The 14,677-nt window shown below is 57.8% G+C and overlaps 36 non-coding genes across 36 annotated transcripts; all 36 read left to right on the forward strand.

Annotated features, from left to right (window-relative positions):
• Positions 1 to 93: 93 nt before the first annotated feature.
• LOC131305573 (5S ribosomal RNA) lies at positions 94 to 212 on the forward strand. Its single transcript, XR_009193148.1, has one exon. It is a non-coding gene; the product is annotated as a 5S ribosomal RNA (ribosomal RNA).
• Positions 213 to 500: 288 nt separating this feature from the next.
• LOC131305250 (5S ribosomal RNA) lies at positions 501 to 619 on the forward strand. Its single transcript, XR_009192844.1, has one exon. It is a non-coding gene; the product is annotated as a 5S ribosomal RNA (ribosomal RNA).
• A 288-nt stretch (positions 620 to 907) lies between these two features.
• LOC131305251 (5S ribosomal RNA) lies at positions 908 to 1,026 on the forward strand. The gene has a single exon (XR_009192845.1). It is a non-coding gene; the product is annotated as a 5S ribosomal RNA (ribosomal RNA).
• Positions 1,027 to 1,313: 287 nt separating this feature from the next.
• Positions 1,314 to 1,432, forward strand: LOC131305574 (5S ribosomal RNA). Its single transcript, XR_009193149.1, has one exon. It is a non-coding gene; the product is annotated as a 5S ribosomal RNA (ribosomal RNA).
• A 288-nt stretch (positions 1,433 to 1,720) lies between these two features.
• On the forward strand, positions 1,721 to 1,839 carry LOC131305575 (5S ribosomal RNA). Its single transcript, XR_009193150.1, has one exon. It is a non-coding gene; the product is annotated as a 5S ribosomal RNA (ribosomal RNA).
• A 288-nt stretch (positions 1,840 to 2,127) lies between these two features.
• On the forward strand, positions 2,128 to 2,246 carry LOC131305252 (5S ribosomal RNA). Its single transcript, XR_009192846.1, has one exon. It is a non-coding gene; the product is annotated as a 5S ribosomal RNA (ribosomal RNA).
• Positions 2,247 to 2,534: 288 nt separating this feature from the next.
• On the forward strand, positions 2,535 to 2,653 carry LOC131305577 (5S ribosomal RNA). The gene has a single exon (XR_009193152.1). It is a non-coding gene; the product is annotated as a 5S ribosomal RNA (ribosomal RNA).
• Positions 2,654 to 2,939: 286 nt separating this feature from the next.
• Positions 2,940 to 3,058, forward strand: LOC131305253 (5S ribosomal RNA). Its single transcript, XR_009192847.1, has one exon. It is a non-coding gene; the product is annotated as a 5S ribosomal RNA (ribosomal RNA).
• Positions 3,059 to 3,345: 287 nt separating this feature from the next.
• LOC131305254 (5S ribosomal RNA) lies at positions 3,346 to 3,464 on the forward strand. The gene has a single exon (XR_009192848.1). It is a non-coding gene; the product is annotated as a 5S ribosomal RNA (ribosomal RNA).
• A 287-nt stretch (positions 3,465 to 3,751) lies between these two features.
• LOC131305578 (5S ribosomal RNA) lies at positions 3,752 to 3,870 on the forward strand. Its single transcript, XR_009193153.1, has one exon. It is a non-coding gene; the product is annotated as a 5S ribosomal RNA (ribosomal RNA).
• Positions 3,871 to 4,156: 286 nt separating this feature from the next.
• On the forward strand, positions 4,157 to 4,275 carry LOC131305255 (5S ribosomal RNA). Its single transcript, XR_009192849.1, has one exon. It is a non-coding gene; the product is annotated as a 5S ribosomal RNA (ribosomal RNA).
• Positions 4,276 to 4,562: 287 nt separating this feature from the next.
• LOC131305256 (5S ribosomal RNA) lies at positions 4,563 to 4,681 on the forward strand. The gene has a single exon (XR_009192850.1). It is a non-coding gene; the product is annotated as a 5S ribosomal RNA (ribosomal RNA).
• A 287-nt stretch (positions 4,682 to 4,968) lies between these two features.
• LOC131305258 (5S ribosomal RNA) lies at positions 4,969 to 5,087 on the forward strand. Its single transcript, XR_009192852.1, has one exon. It is a non-coding gene; the product is annotated as a 5S ribosomal RNA (ribosomal RNA).
• Positions 5,088 to 5,375: 288 nt separating this feature from the next.
• On the forward strand, positions 5,376 to 5,494 carry LOC131305259 (5S ribosomal RNA). Its single transcript, XR_009192853.1, has one exon. It is a non-coding gene; the product is annotated as a 5S ribosomal RNA (ribosomal RNA).
• A 287-nt stretch (positions 5,495 to 5,781) lies between these two features.
• On the forward strand, positions 5,782 to 5,900 carry LOC131305580 (5S ribosomal RNA). Its single transcript, XR_009193154.1, has one exon. It is a non-coding gene; the product is annotated as a 5S ribosomal RNA (ribosomal RNA).
• A 288-nt stretch (positions 5,901 to 6,188) lies between these two features.
• LOC131305261 (5S ribosomal RNA) lies at positions 6,189 to 6,307 on the forward strand. The gene has a single exon (XR_009192854.1). It is a non-coding gene; the product is annotated as a 5S ribosomal RNA (ribosomal RNA).
• Positions 6,308 to 6,595: 288 nt separating this feature from the next.
• Positions 6,596 to 6,714, forward strand: LOC131305262 (5S ribosomal RNA). The gene has a single exon (XR_009192855.1). It is a non-coding gene; the product is annotated as a 5S ribosomal RNA (ribosomal RNA).
• Positions 6,715 to 7,002: 288 nt separating this feature from the next.
• Positions 7,003 to 7,121, forward strand: LOC131305581 (5S ribosomal RNA). The gene has a single exon (XR_009193155.1). It is a non-coding gene; the product is annotated as a 5S ribosomal RNA (ribosomal RNA).
• A 288-nt stretch (positions 7,122 to 7,409) lies between these two features.
• LOC131305263 (5S ribosomal RNA) lies at positions 7,410 to 7,528 on the forward strand. Its single transcript, XR_009192856.1, has one exon. It is a non-coding gene; the product is annotated as a 5S ribosomal RNA (ribosomal RNA).
• A 287-nt stretch (positions 7,529 to 7,815) lies between these two features.
• On the forward strand, positions 7,816 to 7,934 carry LOC131305264 (5S ribosomal RNA). The gene has a single exon (XR_009192857.1). It is a non-coding gene; the product is annotated as a 5S ribosomal RNA (ribosomal RNA).
• Positions 7,935 to 8,222: 288 nt separating this feature from the next.
• LOC131305265 (5S ribosomal RNA) lies at positions 8,223 to 8,341 on the forward strand. Its single transcript, XR_009192858.1, has one exon. It is a non-coding gene; the product is annotated as a 5S ribosomal RNA (ribosomal RNA).
• A 288-nt stretch (positions 8,342 to 8,629) lies between these two features.
• On the forward strand, positions 8,630 to 8,748 carry LOC131305266 (5S ribosomal RNA). Its single transcript, XR_009192859.1, has one exon. It is a non-coding gene; the product is annotated as a 5S ribosomal RNA (ribosomal RNA).
• A 287-nt stretch (positions 8,749 to 9,035) lies between these two features.
• Positions 9,036 to 9,154, forward strand: LOC131305267 (5S ribosomal RNA). Its single transcript, XR_009192860.1, has one exon. It is a non-coding gene; the product is annotated as a 5S ribosomal RNA (ribosomal RNA).
• Positions 9,155 to 9,442: 288 nt separating this feature from the next.
• LOC131305582 (5S ribosomal RNA) lies at positions 9,443 to 9,561 on the forward strand. Its single transcript, XR_009193156.1, has one exon. It is a non-coding gene; the product is annotated as a 5S ribosomal RNA (ribosomal RNA).
• Positions 9,562 to 9,849: 288 nt separating this feature from the next.
• On the forward strand, positions 9,850 to 9,968 carry LOC131305268 (5S ribosomal RNA). Its single transcript, XR_009192861.1, has one exon. It is a non-coding gene; the product is annotated as a 5S ribosomal RNA (ribosomal RNA).
• A 288-nt stretch (positions 9,969 to 10,256) lies between these two features.
• On the forward strand, positions 10,257 to 10,375 carry LOC131305270 (5S ribosomal RNA). Its single transcript, XR_009192863.1, has one exon. It is a non-coding gene; the product is annotated as a 5S ribosomal RNA (ribosomal RNA).
• Positions 10,376 to 10,662: 287 nt separating this feature from the next.
• On the forward strand, positions 10,663 to 10,781 carry LOC131305271 (5S ribosomal RNA). Its single transcript, XR_009192864.1, has one exon. It is a non-coding gene; the product is annotated as a 5S ribosomal RNA (ribosomal RNA).
• A 288-nt stretch (positions 10,782 to 11,069) lies between these two features.
• LOC131305272 (5S ribosomal RNA) lies at positions 11,070 to 11,188 on the forward strand. Its single transcript, XR_009192865.1, has one exon. It is a non-coding gene; the product is annotated as a 5S ribosomal RNA (ribosomal RNA).
• Positions 11,189 to 11,475: 287 nt separating this feature from the next.
• Positions 11,476 to 11,594, forward strand: LOC131305273 (5S ribosomal RNA). The gene has a single exon (XR_009192866.1). It is a non-coding gene; the product is annotated as a 5S ribosomal RNA (ribosomal RNA).
• Positions 11,595 to 11,882: 288 nt separating this feature from the next.
• LOC131305583 (5S ribosomal RNA) lies at positions 11,883 to 12,001 on the forward strand. The gene has a single exon (XR_009193157.1). It is a non-coding gene; the product is annotated as a 5S ribosomal RNA (ribosomal RNA).
• A 288-nt stretch (positions 12,002 to 12,289) lies between these two features.
• Positions 12,290 to 12,408, forward strand: LOC131305274 (5S ribosomal RNA). Its single transcript, XR_009192867.1, has one exon. It is a non-coding gene; the product is annotated as a 5S ribosomal RNA (ribosomal RNA).
• Positions 12,409 to 12,696: 288 nt separating this feature from the next.
• LOC131305275 (5S ribosomal RNA) lies at positions 12,697 to 12,815 on the forward strand. Its single transcript, XR_009192868.1, has one exon. It is a non-coding gene; the product is annotated as a 5S ribosomal RNA (ribosomal RNA).
• Positions 12,816 to 13,103: 288 nt separating this feature from the next.
• LOC131305277 (5S ribosomal RNA) lies at positions 13,104 to 13,222 on the forward strand. The gene has a single exon (XR_009192869.1). It is a non-coding gene; the product is annotated as a 5S ribosomal RNA (ribosomal RNA).
• A 287-nt stretch (positions 13,223 to 13,509) lies between these two features.
• LOC131305584 (5S ribosomal RNA) lies at positions 13,510 to 13,628 on the forward strand. Its single transcript, XR_009193158.1, has one exon. It is a non-coding gene; the product is annotated as a 5S ribosomal RNA (ribosomal RNA).
• Positions 13,629 to 13,916: 288 nt separating this feature from the next.
• LOC131305585 (5S ribosomal RNA) lies at positions 13,917 to 14,035 on the forward strand. The gene has a single exon (XR_009193159.1). It is a non-coding gene; the product is annotated as a 5S ribosomal RNA (ribosomal RNA).
• A 288-nt stretch (positions 14,036 to 14,323) lies between these two features.
• Positions 14,324 to 14,442, forward strand: LOC131305586 (5S ribosomal RNA). Its single transcript, XR_009193160.1, has one exon. It is a non-coding gene; the product is annotated as a 5S ribosomal RNA (ribosomal RNA).
• The last annotated feature ends 235 nt before the right edge of the window (positions 14,443 to 14,677 follow it).

Genomic DNA, 14,677 nt, shown 5'->3' on the forward strand with positions numbered 1-14,677 from the left:
GGCGAGACGTGGCTGGGAAAGCCAGAGATAGAGTGAGCAGTGCCCGACGGGGCAGAAAAATGGAACAAAAGAATTGAAAGCGGAGTGCCTATGGGGTGCGATCATACCAGCACTAATGCACCGGATCCCATCAGAACTCCGCAGTTAGGCGTGCTTGGGCGAGAGTAGTACTAGGATGGGTGACCCCCTGGGAAGTCGTCGTGTTGCACCCCTTTTTCGTTTTTGTACGAAATCCCTTCCCCGCTCCCCGTTCCCTTCTTTCATCCGGTCGCCGCAACTTCGGCTCATTCCGTCCGGATCTTCCCGGAGAGTTTTCGCAGCGATTTTTCGAGCTGCGAGCCAAAATAGCCCCGTCAGCGGGCACGTTCGGCCGTAGCCATCCCTCCAACGGGATACGGGGTCCGGCCGGCGAGACGTGGCTGGGAAAGCCAGAGATAGAGTGAGCAGTGCCCGACGGGGCAGAAAAATGGAACAAAAGAATTGAAAGCGGAGTGCCTATGGGGTGCGATCATACCAGCACTAATGCACCGGATCCCATCAGAACTCCGCAGTTAGGCGTGCTTGGGCGAGAGTAGTACTAGGATGGGTGACCCCCTGGGAAGTCCTCGTGTTGCACCCCTTTTTCGTTTTTGAACGAAATCCCTTCCCCGCCCCCCGTTCCCTTCTTTCATCCGGTCGCCGCAACTTCGGCTCATTCCGTTCGGATCTTCCCGGAGAGTTTTCGCAGCGATTTTTCGAGCTGCGAGCCAAAATCGCCCCGTCAGCGGGCACGTTCGGCCGTAGCCATCCCTCCAACGGGATACGGGGTCCGGCCGGCGAGACGTGGCTGGGAAAGCCAGAGATAGAGTGAGCAGTGCCCGACGGGGCAGAAAAATGGAACAAAAGAATTGAAAGCGGAGTGCCTATGGGGTGCGATCATACCAGCACTAATGCACCGGATCCCATCAGAACTCCGCAGTTAGGCGTGCTTGGGCGAGAGTAGTACTAGGATGGGTGACCCCCTGGGAAGTCCTCGTGTTGCACCCCTTTTTCGTTTTTGAACGAAATCCCTTCCCCGCCCCCGTTCCCTTCTTTCATCCGGTCGCCGCAACTTCGGCTCATTCCGTTCGGATCTTCCCGGAGAGTTTTCGCAGCGATTTTTCGAGCTGCGAGCCAAAATCGCCCCGTCAGCGGGCACGTTCGGCCGTAGCCATCCCTCCAACGGGATACGGGGTCCGGCCGGCGAGACGTGGCTGGGAAAGCCAGAGATAGAGTGAGCAGTGCCCGACGGGGCAGAAAAATGGAACAAAAGAATTGAAAGCGGAGTTCCTATGGGGTGCGATCATACCAGCACTAATGCACCGGATCCCATCAGAACTCCGCAGTTAGGCGTGCTTGGGCGAGAGTAGTACTAGGATGGGTGACCCCCTGGGAAGTCGTCGTGTTGCACCCCTTTTTCGTTTTTGTACGAAATCCCTTCCCCGCCCCCCGTTCCCTTCTTTCATCCGGTCGCCGCAACTTCGGCTCATTCCGTCCGGATCTTCCCGGAGAGTTTTCGCAGCGATTTTTCGAGCTGCGAGCCAAAATAGCCCCGTCAGCGGGCACGTTCGGCCGTAGCCATCCCTCCAACGGGATACGGGGTCCGGCCGGCGAGACGTGGCTGGGAAAGCCAGAGATAGAGTGAGCAGTGCCCGACGGGGCAGAAAAATGGAACAAAAGAATTGAAAGCGGAGTGCCTATGGGGTGCGATCATACCAGCACTAATGCACCGGATCCCATCAGAACTCCGCAGTTAGGCGTGCTTGGGCGAGAGTAGTACTAGGATGGGTGACCCCCTGGGAAGTCGTCGTGTTGCACCCCTTTTTCGTTTTTGTACGAAATCCCTTCCCCGCTCCCCGTTCCCTTCTTTCATCCGGTCGCCGCAACTTCGGCTCATTCCGTCCGGATCTTCCCGGAGAGTTTTCGCAGCGATTTTTCGAGCTGCGAGCCAAAATAGCCCCGTCAGCGGGCACGTTCGGCCGTAGCCATCCCTCCAACGGGATACGGGGTCTGGCCGGCGAGACGTGGCTGGGAAAGCCAGAGATAGAGTGAGCAGTGCCCGACGGGGCAGAAAAATGGAACAAAAGAATTGAAAGCGGAGTGCCTATGGGGTGCGATCATACCAGCACTAATGCACCGGATCCCATCAGAACTCCGCAGTTAGGCGTGCTTGGGCGAGAGTAGTACTAGGATGGGTGACCCCCTGGGAAGTCCTCGTGTTGCACCCCTTTTTCGTTTTTGAACGAAATCCCTTCCCCGCCCCCCGTTCCCTTCTTTCATCCGGTCGCCGCAACTTCGGCTCATTCCGTTCGGATCTTCCCGGAGAGTTTTCGCAGCGATTTTTCGAGCTGCGAGCCAAAATCGCCCCGTCAGCGGGCACGTTCGGCCGTAGCCATCCCTCCAACGGGATACGGGGTCCGGCCGGCGAGACGTGGCTGGGAAAGCCAGAGATAGAGTGAGCAGTGCCCGACGGGGCAGAAAAATGGAACAAAAGAATTGAAAGCGGAGTTCCTATGGGGTGCGATCATACCAGCACTAATGCACCGGATCCCATCAGAACTCCGCAGTTAGGCGTGCTTGGGCGAGAGTAGTACTAGGATGGGTGACCCCCTGGGAAGTCGTCGTGTTGCACCCCTTTTTCGTTTTTGTACGAAATCCCTTCCCCGCCCCCCGTTCCCTTCTTTCATCCGGTCGCCGCAACTTCGGCTCATTCCGTCCGGATCTTCCCGGAGAGTTTTCGCAGCGATTTTTCGAGCTGCGAGCCAAAATAGCCCCGTCAGCGGGCACGTTCGGCCGTAGCCATCCCTCCAACGGGATACGGGGTCCGGCCGGCGAGACGTGGCTGGGAAAGCCAGAGATAGAGTGAGCAGTGCCCGACGGGGCAGAAAAATGGAACAAAAGAATTGAAAGCAGTGCCTATGGGGTGCGATCATACCAGCACTAATGCACCGGATCCCATCAGAACTCCGCAGTTAGGCGTGCTTGGGCGAGAGTAGTACTAGGATGGGTGACCCCCTGGGAAGTCCTCGTGTTGCACCCCTTTTTCGTTTTTGAACGAAATCCCTTCCCCGCCCCCGTTCCCTTCTTTCATCCGGTCGCCGCAACTTCGGCTCATTCCGTTCGGATCTTCCCGGAGAGTTTTCGCAGCGATTTTTCGAGCTGCGAGCCAAAATCGCCCCGTCAGCGGGCACGTTCGGCCGTAGCCATCCCTCCAACGGGATACGGGGTCCGGCCGGCGAGACGTGGCTGGGAAAGCCAGAGATAGAGTGAGCAGTGCCCGACGGGGCAGAAAAATGGAACAAAAGAATTGAAAGCGGAGTGCCTATGGGGTGCGATCATACCAGCACTAATGCACCGGATCCCATCAGAACTCCGCAGTTAGGCGTGCTTGGGCGAGAGTAGTACTAGGATGGGTGACCCCCTGGGAAGTCCTCGTGTTGCACCCCTTTTTCGTTTTTGAACGAAATCCCTCCCCCGCCCCCGTTCCCTTCTTTCATCCGGTCGCCGCAACTTCGGCTCATTCCGTTCGGATCTTCCCGGAGAGTTTTCGCAGCGATTTTTCGAGCTGCGAGCCAAAATCGCCCCGTCAGCGGGCACGTTCGGCCGTAGCCATCCCTCCAACGGGATACGGGGTCCGGCCGGCGAGACGTGGCTGGGAAAGCCAGAGATAGAGTGAGCAGTGCCCGACGGGGCAGAAAAATGGAACAAAAGAATTGAAAGCGGAGTTCCTATGGGGTGCGATCATACCAGCACTAATGCACCGGATCCCATCAGAACTCCGCAGTTAGGCGTGCTTGGGCGAGAGTAGTACTAGGATGGGTGACCCCCTGGGAAGTCGTCGTGTTGCACCCCTTTTTCGTTTTTGTACGAAATCCCTTCCCCGCCCCCCGTTCCCTTCTTTCATCCGGTCGCCGCAACTTCGGCTCATTCCGTCCGGATCTTCCCGGAGAGTTTTCGCAGCGATTTTTCGAGCTGCGAGCCAAAATAGCCCCGTCAGCGGGCACGTTCGGCCGTAGCCATCCCTCCAACGGGATACGGGGTCCGGCCGGCGAGACGTGGCTGGGAAAGCCAGAGATAGAGTGAGCAGTGCCCGACGGGGCAGAAAAATGGAACAAAAGAATTGAAAGCAGTGCCTATGGGGTGCGATCATACCAGCACTAATGCACCGGATCCCATCAGAACTCCGCAGTTAGGCGTGCTTGGGCGAGAGTAGTACTAGGATGGGTGACCCCCTGGGAAGTCCTCGTGTTGCACCCCTTTTTCGTTTTTGAACGAAATCCCTTCCCCGCCCCCGTTCCCTTCTTTCATCCGGTCGCCGCAACTTCGGCTCATTCCGTTCGGATCTTCCCGGAGAGTTTTCGCAGCGATTTTTCGAGCTGCGAGCCAAAATCGCCCCGTCAGCGGGCACGTTCGGCCGTAGCCATCCCTCCAACGGGATACGGGGTCCGGCCGGCGAGACGTGGCTGGGAAAGCCAGAGATAGAGTGAGCAGTGCCCGACGGGGCAGAAAAATGGAACAAAAGAATTGAAAGCGGAGTGCCTATGGGGTGCGATCATACCAGCACTAATGCACCGGATCCCATCAGAACTCCGCAGTTAGGCGTGCTTGGGCGAGAGTAGTACTAGGATGGGTGACCCCCTGGGAAGTCCTCGTGTTGCACCCCTTTTTCGTTTTTGAACGAAATCCCTCCCCCGCCCCCGTTCCCTTCTTTCATCCGGTCGCCGCAACTTCGGCTCATTCCGTTCGGATCTTCCCGGAGAGTTTTCGCAGCGATTTTTCGAGCTGCGAGCCAAAATCGCCCCGTCAGCGGGCACGTTCGGCCGTAGCCATCCCTCCAACGGGATACGGGGTCCGGCCGGCGAGACGTGGCTGGGAAAGCCAGAGATAGAGTGAGCAGTGCCCGACGGGGCAGAAAAATGGAACAAAAGAATTGAAAGCGGAGTGCCTATGGGGTGCGATCATACCAGCACTAATGCACCGGATCCCATCAGAACTCCGCAGTTAGGCGTGCTTGGGCGAGAGTAGTACTAGGATGGGTGACCCCCTGGGAAGTCCTCGTGTTGCACCCCTTTTTCGTTTTTGTACGAAATCCCTTCCCCGCCCCCCGTTCCCTTCTTTCATCCGGTCGCCGCAACTTCGGCTCATTCCGTTCGGATCTTCCCGGAGAGTTTTCGCAGCGATTTTTCGAGCTGCGAGCCAAAATCGCCCCGTCAGCGGGCACTTTCGGCCGTAGCCATCCCTCCAACGGGATACGGGGTCCGGCCGGCGAGACGTGGCTGGGAAAGCCAGAGATAGAGTGAGCAGTGCCCGACGGGGCAGAAAAATGGAACAAAAGAATTGAAAGCGGAGTGCCTATGGGGTGCGATCATACCAGCACTAATGCACCGGATCCCATCAGAACTCCGCAGTTAGGCGTGCTTGGGCGAGAGTAGTACTAGGATGGGTGACCCCCTGGGAAGTCCTCGTGTTGCACCCCTTTTTCGTTTTTGAACGAAATCCCTTCCCCGCCCCCGTTCCCTTCTTTCATCCGGTCGCCGCAACTTCGGCTCATTCCGTTCGGATCTTCCCGGAGAGTTTTCGCAGCGATTTTTCGAGCTGCGAGCCAAAATCGCCCCGTCAGCGGGCACGTTCGGCCGTAGCCATCCCTCCAACGGGATACGGGGTCCGGCCGGCGAGACGTGGCTGGGAAAGCCAGAGATAGAGTGAGCAGTGCCCGACGGGGCAGAAAAATGGAACAAAAGAATTGAAAGCGGAGTTCCTATGGGGTGCGATCATACCAGCACTAATGCACCGGATCCCATCAGAACTCCGCAGTTAGGCGTGCTTGGGCGAGAGTAGTACTAGGATGGGTGACCCCCTGGGAAGTCGTCGTGTTGCACCCCTTTTTCGTTTTTGAACGAAATCCCTTCCCCGCCCCCCGTTCCCTTCTTTCATCCGGTCGCCGCAACTTCGGCTCATTCCGTCCGGATCTTCCCGGAGAGTTTTCGCAGCGATTTTTCGAGCTGCGAGCCAAAATAGCCCCGTCAGCGGGCACGTTCGGCCGTAGCCATCCCTCCAACGGGATACGGGGTCCGGCCGGCGAGACGTGGCTGGGAAAGCCAGAGATAGAGTGAGCAGTGCCCGACGGGGCAGAAAAATGGAACAAAAGAATTGAAAGCGGAGTGCCTATGGGGTGCGATCATACCAGCACTAATGCACCGGATCCCATCAGAACTCCGCAGTTAGGCGTGCTTGGGCGAGAGTAGTACTAGGATGGGTGACCCCCTGGGAAGTCCTCGTGTTGCACCCCTTTTTCGTTTTTGTACGAAATCCCTTCCCCGCTCCCCGTTCCCTTCTTTCATCCGGTCGCCGCAACTTCGGCTCATTCCGTCCGGATCTTCCCGGAGAGTTTTCGCAGCGATTTTTCGAGCTGCGAGCCAAAATCGCCCCGTCAGCGGGCACGTTCGGCCGTAGCCATCCCTCCAACGGGATACGGGGTCCGGCCGGCGAGACGTGGCTGGGAAAGCCAGAGATAGAGTGAGCAGTGCCCGACGGGGCAGAAAAATGGAACAAAAGAATTGAAAGCGGAGTGCCTATGGGGTGCGATCATACCAGCACTAATGCACCGGATCCCATCAGAACTCCGCAGTTAGGCGTGCTTGGGCGAGAGTAGTACTAGGATGGGTGACCCCCTGGGAAGTCCTCGTGTTGCACCCCTTTTTCGTTTTTGAACGAAATCCCTTCCCCGCCCCCCGTTCCCTTCTTTCATCCGGTCGCCGCAACTTCGGCTCATTCCGTTCGGATCTTCCCGGAGAGTTTTCGCAGCGATTTTTCGAGCTGCGAGCCAAAATCGCCCCGTCAGCGGGCACTTTCGGCCGTAGCCATCCCTCCAACGGGATACGGGGTCCGGCCGGCGAGACGTGGCTGGGAAAGCCAGAGATAGAGTGAGCAGTGCCCGACGGGGCAGAAAAATGGAACAAAAGAATTGAAAGCGGAGTGCCTATGGGGTGCGATCATACCAGCACTAATGCACCGGATCCCATCAGAACTCCGCAGTTAGGCGTGCTTGGGCGAGAGTAGTACTAGGATGGGTGACCCCCTGGGAAGTCGTCGTGTTGCACCCCTTTTTCGTTTTTGTACGAAATCCCTTCCCCGCCCCCCGTTCCCTTCTTTCATCCGGTCGCCGCAACTTCGGCTCATTCCGTTCGGATCTTCCCGGAGAGTTTTCGCAGCGATTTTTCGAGCTGCGAGCCAAAATCGCCCCGTCAGCGGGCACTTTCGGCCGTAGCCATCCCTCCAACGGGATACGGGGTCCGGCCGGCGAGACGTGGCTGGGAAAGCCAGAGATAGAGTGAGCAGTGCCCGACGGGGCAGAAAAATGGAACAAAAGAATTGAAAGCGGAGTGCCTATGGGGTGCGATCATACCAGCACTAATGCACCGGATCCCATCAGAACTCCGCAGTTAGGCGTGCTTGGGCGAGAGTAGTACTAGGATGGGTGACCCCCTGGGAAGTCCTCGTGTTGCACCCCTTTTTCGTTTTTGAACGAAATCCCTTCCCCGCCCCCGTTCCCTTCTTTCATCCGGTCGCCGCAACTTCGGCTCATTCCGTTCGGATCTTCCCGGAGAGTTTTCGCAGCGATTTTTCGAGCTGCGAGCCAAAATCGCCCCGTCAGCGGGCACGTTCGGCCGTAGCCATCCCTCCAACGGGATACGGGGTCCGGCCGGCGAGACGTGGCTGGGAAAGCCAGAGATAGAGTGAGCAGTGCCCGACGGGGCAGAAAAATGGAACAAAAGAATTGAAAGCGGAGTGCCTATGGGGTGCGATCATACCAGCACTAATGCACCGGATCCCATCAGAACTCCGCAGTTAGGCGTGCTTGGGCGAGAGTAGTACTAGGATGGGTGACCCCCTGGGAAGTCCTCGTGTTGCACCCCTTTTTCGTTTTTGAACGAAATCCCTTCCCCGCCCCCCGTTCCCTTCTTTCATCCGGTCGCCGCAACTTCGGCTCATTCCGTTCGGATCTTCCCGGAGAGTTTTCGCAGCGATTTTTCGAGCTGCGAGCCAAAATCGCCCCGTCAGCGGGCACTTTCGGCCGTAGCCATCCCTCCAACGGGATACGGGGTCCGGCCGGCGAGACGTGGCTGGGAAAGCCAGAGATAGAGTGAGCAGTGCCCGACGGGGCAGAAAAATGGAACAAAAGAATTGAAAGCGGAGTGCCTATGGGGTGCGATCATACCAGCACTAATGCACCGGATCCCATCAGAACTCCGCAGTTAGGCGTGCTTGGGCGAGAGTAGTACTAGGATGGGTGACCCCCTGGGAAGTCCTCGTGTTGCACCCCTTTTTCGTTTTTGTACGAAATCCCTTCCCCGCCCCCCGTTCCCTTCTTTCATCCGGTCGCCGCAACTTCGGCTCATTCCGTTCGGATCTTCCCGGAGAGTTTTCGCAGCGATTTTTCGAGCTGCGAGCCAAAATCGCCCCGTCAGCGGGCACTTTCGGCCGTAGCCATCCCTCCAACGGGATACGGGGTCCGGCCGGCGAGACGTGGCTGGGAAAGCCAGAGATAGAGTGAGCAGTGCCCGACGGGGCAGAAAAATGGAACAAAAGAATTGAAAGCGGAGTGCCTATGGGGTGCGATCATACCAGCACTAATGCACCGGATCCCATCAGAACTCCGCAGTTAGGCGTGCTTGGGCGAGAGTAGTACTAGGATGGGTGACCCCCTGGGAAGTCCTCGTGTTGCACCCCTTTTTCGTTTTTGAACGAAATCCCTTCCCCGCCCCCGTTCCCTTCTTTCATCCGGTCGCCGCAACTTCGGCTCATTCCGTTCGGATCTTCCCGGAGAGTTTTCGCAGCGATTTTTCGAGCTGCGAGCCAAAATCGCCCCGTCAGCGGGCACGTTCGGCCGTAGCCATCCCTCCAACGGGATACGGGGTCCGGCCGGCGAGACGTGGCTGGGAAAGCCAGAGATAGAGTGAGCAGTGCCCGACGGGGCAGAAAAATGGAACAAAAGAATTGAAAGCGGAGTGCCTATGGGGTGCGATCATACCAGCACTAATGCACCGGATCCCATCAGAACTCCGCAGTTAGGCGTGCTTGGGCGAGAGTAGTACTAGGATGGGTGACCCCCTGGGAAGTCCTCGTGTTGCACCCCTTTTTCGTTTTTGAACGAAATCCCTTCCCCGCCCCCCGTTCCCTTCTTTCATCCGGTCGCCGCAACTTCGGCTCATTCCGTTCGGATCTTCCCGGAGAGTTTTCGCAGCGATTTTTCGAGCTGCGAGCCAAAATCGCCCCGTCAGCGGGCACTTTCGGCCGTAGCCATCCCTCCAACGGGATACGGGGTCCGGCCGGCGAGACGTGGCTGGGAAAGCCAGAGATAGAGTGAGCAGTGCCCGACGGGGCAGAAAAATGGAACAAAAGAATTGAAAGCGGAGTGCCTATGGGGTGCGATCATACCAGCACTAATGCACCGGATCCCATCAGAACTCCGCAGTTAGGCGTGCTTGGGCGAGAGTAGTACTAGGATGGGTGACCCCCTGGGAAGTCGTCGTGTTGCACCCCTTTTTCGTTTTTGTACGAAATCCCTTCCCCGCTCCCCGTTCCCTTCTTTCATCCGGTCGCCGCAACTTCGGCTCATTCCGTCCGGATCTTCCCGGAGAGTTTTCGCAGCGATTTTTCGAGCTGCGAGCCAAAATAGCCCCGTCAGCGGGCACGTTCGGCCGTAGCCATCCCTCCAACGGGATACGGGGTCTGGCCGGCGAGACGTGGCTGGGAAAGCCAGAGATAGAGTGAGCAGTGCCCGACGGGGCAGAAAAATGGAACAAAAGAATTGAAAGCGGAGTGCCTATGGGGTGCGATCATACCAGCACTAATGCACCGGATCCCATCAGAACTCCGCAGTTAGGCGTGCTTGGGCGAGAGTAGTACTAGGATGGGTGACCCCCTGGGAAGTCCTCGTGTTGCACCCCTTTTTCGTTTTTGAACGAAATCCCTTCCCCGCCCCCCGTTCCCTTCTTTCATCCGGTCGCCGCAACTTCGGCTCATTCCGTTCGGATCTTCCCGGAGAGTTTTCGCAGCGATTTTTCGAGCTGCGAGCCAAAATCGCCCCGTCAGCGGGCACTTTCGGCCGTAGCCATCCCTCCAACGGGATACGGGGTCCGGCCGGCGAGACGTGGCTGGGAAAGCCAGAGATAGAGTGAGCAGTGCCCGACGGGGCAGAAAAATGGAACAAAAGAATTGAAAGCGGAGTGCCTATGGGGTGCGATCATACCAGCACTAATGCACCGGATCCCATCAGAACTCCGCAGTTAGGCGTGCTTGGGCGAGAGTAGTACTAGGATGGGTGACCCCCTGGGAAGTCCTCGTGTTGCACCCCTTTTTCGTTTTTGAACGAAATCCCTTCCCCGCCCCCGTTCCCTTCTTTCATCCGGTCGCCGCAACTTCGGCTCATTCCGTTCGGATCTTCCCGGAGAGTTTTCGCAGCGATTTTTCGAGCTGCGAGCCAAAATCGCCCCGTCAGCGGGCACGTTCGGCCGTAGCCATCCCTCCAACGGGATACGGGGTCCGGCCGGCGAGACGTGGCTGGGAAAGCCAGAGATAGAGTGAGCAGTGCCCGACGGGGCAGAAAAATGGAACAAAAGAATTGAAAGCGGAGTGCCTATGGGGTGCGATCATACCAGCACTAATGCACCGGATCCCATCAGAACTCCGCAGTTAGGCGTGCTTGGGCGAGAGTAGTACTAGGATGGGTGACCCCCTGGGAAGTCCTCGTGTTGCACCCCTTTTTCGTTTTTGAACGAAATCCCTTCCCCGCCCCCCGTTCCCTTCTTTCATCCGGTCGCCGCAACTTCGGCTCATTCCGTCCGGATCTTCCCGGAGAGTTTTCGCAGCGATTTTTCGAGCTGCGAGCCAAAATCGCCCCGTCAGCGGGCACTTTCGGCCGTAGCCATCCCTCCAACGGGATACGGGGTCCGGCCGGCGAGACGTGGCTGGGAAAGCCAGAGATAGAGTGAGCAGTGCCCGACGGGGCAGAAAAATGGAACAAAAGAATTGAAAGCGGAGTGCCTATGGGGTGCGATCATACCAGCACTAATGCACCGGATCCCATCAGAACTCCGCAGTTAGGCGTGCTTGGGCGAGAGTAGTACTAGGATGGGTGACCCCCTGGGAAGTCCTCGTGTTGCACCCCTTTTTCGTTTTTGAACGAAATCCCTTCCCCGCCCCCGTTCCCTTCTTTCATCCGGTCGCCGCAACTTCGGCTCATTCCGTTCGGATCTTCCCGGAGAGTTTTCGCAGCGATTTTTCGAGCTGCGAGCCAAAATCGCCCCGTCAGCGGGCACGTTCGGCCGTAGCCATCCCTCCAACGGGATACGGGGTCCGGCCGGCGAGACGTGGCTGGGAAAGCCAGAGATAGAGTGAGCAGTGCCCGACGGGGCAGAAAAATGGAACAAAAGAATTGAAAGCGGAGTTCCTATGGGGTGCGATCATACCAGCACTAATGCACCGGATCCCATCAGAACTCCGCAGTTAGGCGTGCTTGGGCGAGAGTAGTACTAGGATGGGTGACCCCCTGGGAAGTCCTCGTGTTGCACCCCTTTTTCGTTTTTGTACGAAATCCCTTCCCCGCCCCCCGTTCCCTTCTTTCATCCGGTCGCCGCAACTTCGGCTCATTCCGTCCGGATCTTCCCGGAGAGTTTTCGCAGCGATTTTTCGAGCTGCGAGCCAAAATAGCCCCGTCAGCGGGCACGTTCGGCCGTAGCCATCCCTCCAACGGGATACGGGGTCCGGCCGGCGAGACGTGGCTGGGAAAGCCAGAGATAGAGTGAGCAGTGCCCGACGGGGCAGAAAAATGGAACAAAAGAATTGAAAGCGGAGTGCCTATGGGGTGCGATCATACCAGCACTAATGCACCGGATCCCATCAGAACTCCGCAGTTAGGCGTGCTTGGGCGAGAGTAGTACTAGGATGGGTGACCCCCTGGGAAGTCGTCGTGTTGCACCCCTTTTTCGTTTTTGTACGAAATCCCTTCCCCGCTCCCCGTTCCCTTCTTTCATCCGGTCGCCGCAACTTCGGCTCATTCCGTCCGGATCTTCCCGGAGAGTTTTCGCAGCGATTTTTCGAGCTGCGAGCCAAAATAGCCCCGTCAGCGGGCACGTTCGGCCGTAGCCATCCCTCCAACGGGATACGGGGTCTGGCCGGCGAGACGTGGCTGGGAAAGCCAGAGATAGAGTGAGCAGTGCCCGACGGGGCAGAAAAATGGAACAAAAGAATTGAAAGCGGAGTGCCTATGGGGTGCGATCATACCAGCACTAATGCACCGGATCCCATCAGAACTCCGCAGTTAGGCGTGCTTGGGCGAGAGTAGTACTAGGATGGGTGACCCCCTGGGAAGTCCTCGTGTTGCACCCCTTTTTCGTTTTTGAACGAAATCCCTTCCCCGCCCCCCGTTCCCTTCTTTCATCCGGTCGCCGCAACTTCGGCTCATTCCGTTCGGATCTTCCCGGAGAGTTTTCGCAGCGATTTTTCGAGCTGCGAGCCAAAATCGCCCCGTCAGCGGGCACGTTCGGCCGTAGCCATCCCTCCAACGGGATACGGGGTCCGGCCGGCGAGACGTGGCTGGGAAAGCCAGAGATAGAGTGAGCAGTGCCCGACGGGGCAGAAAAATGGAACAAAAGAATTGAAAGCGGAGTGCCTATGGGGTGCGATCATACCAGCACTAATGCACCGGATCCCATCAGAACTCCGCAGTTAGGCGTGCTTGGGCGAGAGTAGTACTAGGATGGGTGACCCCCTGGGAAGTCCTCGTGTTGCACCCCTTTTTCGTTTTTGTACGAAATCCCTTCCCCGCCCCCCGTTCCCTTCTTTCATCCGGTCGCCGCAACTTCGGCTCATTCCGTCCGGATCTTCCCGGAGAGTTTTCGCAGCGATTTTTCGAGCTGCGAGCCAAAATAGCCCCGTCAGCGGGCACGTTCGGCCGTAGCCATCCCTCCAACGGGATACGGGGTCCGGCCGGCGAGACGTGGCTGGGAAAGCCAGAGATAGAGTGAGCAGTGCCCGACGGGGCAGAAAAATGGAACAAAAGAATTGAAAGCGGAGTGCCTATGGGGTGCGATCATACCAGCACTAATGCACCGGATCCCATCAGAACTCCGCAGTTAGGCGTGCTTGGGCGAGAGTAGTACTAGGATGGGTGACCCCCTGGGAAGTCCTCGTGTTGCACCCCTTTTTCGTTTTTGAACGAAATCCCTTCCCCGCCCCCGTTCCCTTCTTTCATCCGGTCGCCGCAACTTCGGCTCATTCCGTCCGGATCTTCCCGGAGAGTTTTCGCAGCGATTTTTCGAGCTGCGAGCCAAAATCGCCCCGTCAGCGGGCACGTTCGGCCGTAGCCATCCCTCCAACGGGATACGGGGTCCGGCCGGCGAGACGTGGCTGGGAAAGCCAGAGATAGAGTGAGCAGTGCCCGACGGGGCAGAAAAATGGAACAAAAGAATTGAAAGCGGAGTTCCTATGGGGTGCGATCATACCAGCACTAATGCACCGGATCCCATCAGAACTCCGCAGTTAGGCGTGCTTGGGCGAGAGTAGTACTAGGATGGGTGACCCCCTGGGAAGTCGTCGTGTTGCACCCCTTTTTCGTTTTTGTACGAAATCCCTTCCCCGCCCCCCGTTCCCTTCTTTCATCCGGTCGCCGCAACTTCGGCTCATTCCGTCCGGATCTTCCCGGAGAGTTTTCGCAGCGATTTTTCGAGCTGCGAGCCAAAATAGCCCCGTCAGCGGGCACGTTCGGCCGTAGCCATCCCTCCAACGGGATACGGGGTCCGGCCGGCGAGACGTGGCTTGGAAAGCCAGAGATAGAGTGAGCAGTGCCCGACGGGGCAGAAAAATGGAACAAAAGAATTGAAAGCGGAGTGCCTATGGGGTGCGATCATACCAGCACTAATGCACCGGATCCCATCAGAACTCCGCAGTTAGGCGTGCTTGGGCGAGAGTAGTACTAGGATGGGTGACCCCCTGGGAAGTCGTCGTGTTGCACCCCTTTTTCGTTTTTGTACGAAATCCCTTCCTCGCCCCCCGTTCCCTTCTTTCATCCGGTCGCCGCAACTTCGGCTCATTCCGTCCGGATCTTCCCGGAGAGTTTTCGCAGCGATTTTTCGAGCTGCGAGCCAAAATAGCCCCGTCAGCGGGCACGTTCGGCCGTAGACATCCCTCCAACGGGATACGGGGTCCGGCCGGCGAGACGTGGCTGGGAAAGCCAGAGATAGAGTGAGCAGTGCCCGACGAGGCAGAAAAATGGAACAAAAGAATTGAAAGCGGAGTGCCTATGGGGTGCGATCATACCAGCACTAATGCACCGGATCCCATCAGAACTCCGCAGTTAGGCGTGCTTGGGCGAGAGTAGTACTAGGATGGGTGACCCCCTGGGAAGTCGTCGTGTTGCACCCCTTTTTCGTTTTTGTACGAAATCCCTTCCCCGCCCCCCGTTCCCTTCTTTCATCCGGTCGCCGCAACTTCGGCTCATTCCGTCCGGATCTTCCCGGAGAGTTTTCGCAGCGATTTTTCGAGCTGCGAGCCAAAATAGCCCCGTCAGCGGGCACGTTCGGCCGTAGCCATCCCTCCAACGGGATACGGGGTCCGGCCGGCGAGACGTGGCTGGGAAAGCCAGAGATAGAGTGAGCAG

Source organism: Rhododendron vialii, chromosome 10a, assembly GCF_030253575.1.
Source record: "Rhododendron vialii isolate Sample 1 chromosome 10a, ASM3025357v1".
NCBI classification, from domain to species: Eukaryota; Viridiplantae; Streptophyta; class Magnoliopsida; order Ericales; family Ericaceae; genus Rhododendron; species Rhododendron vialii.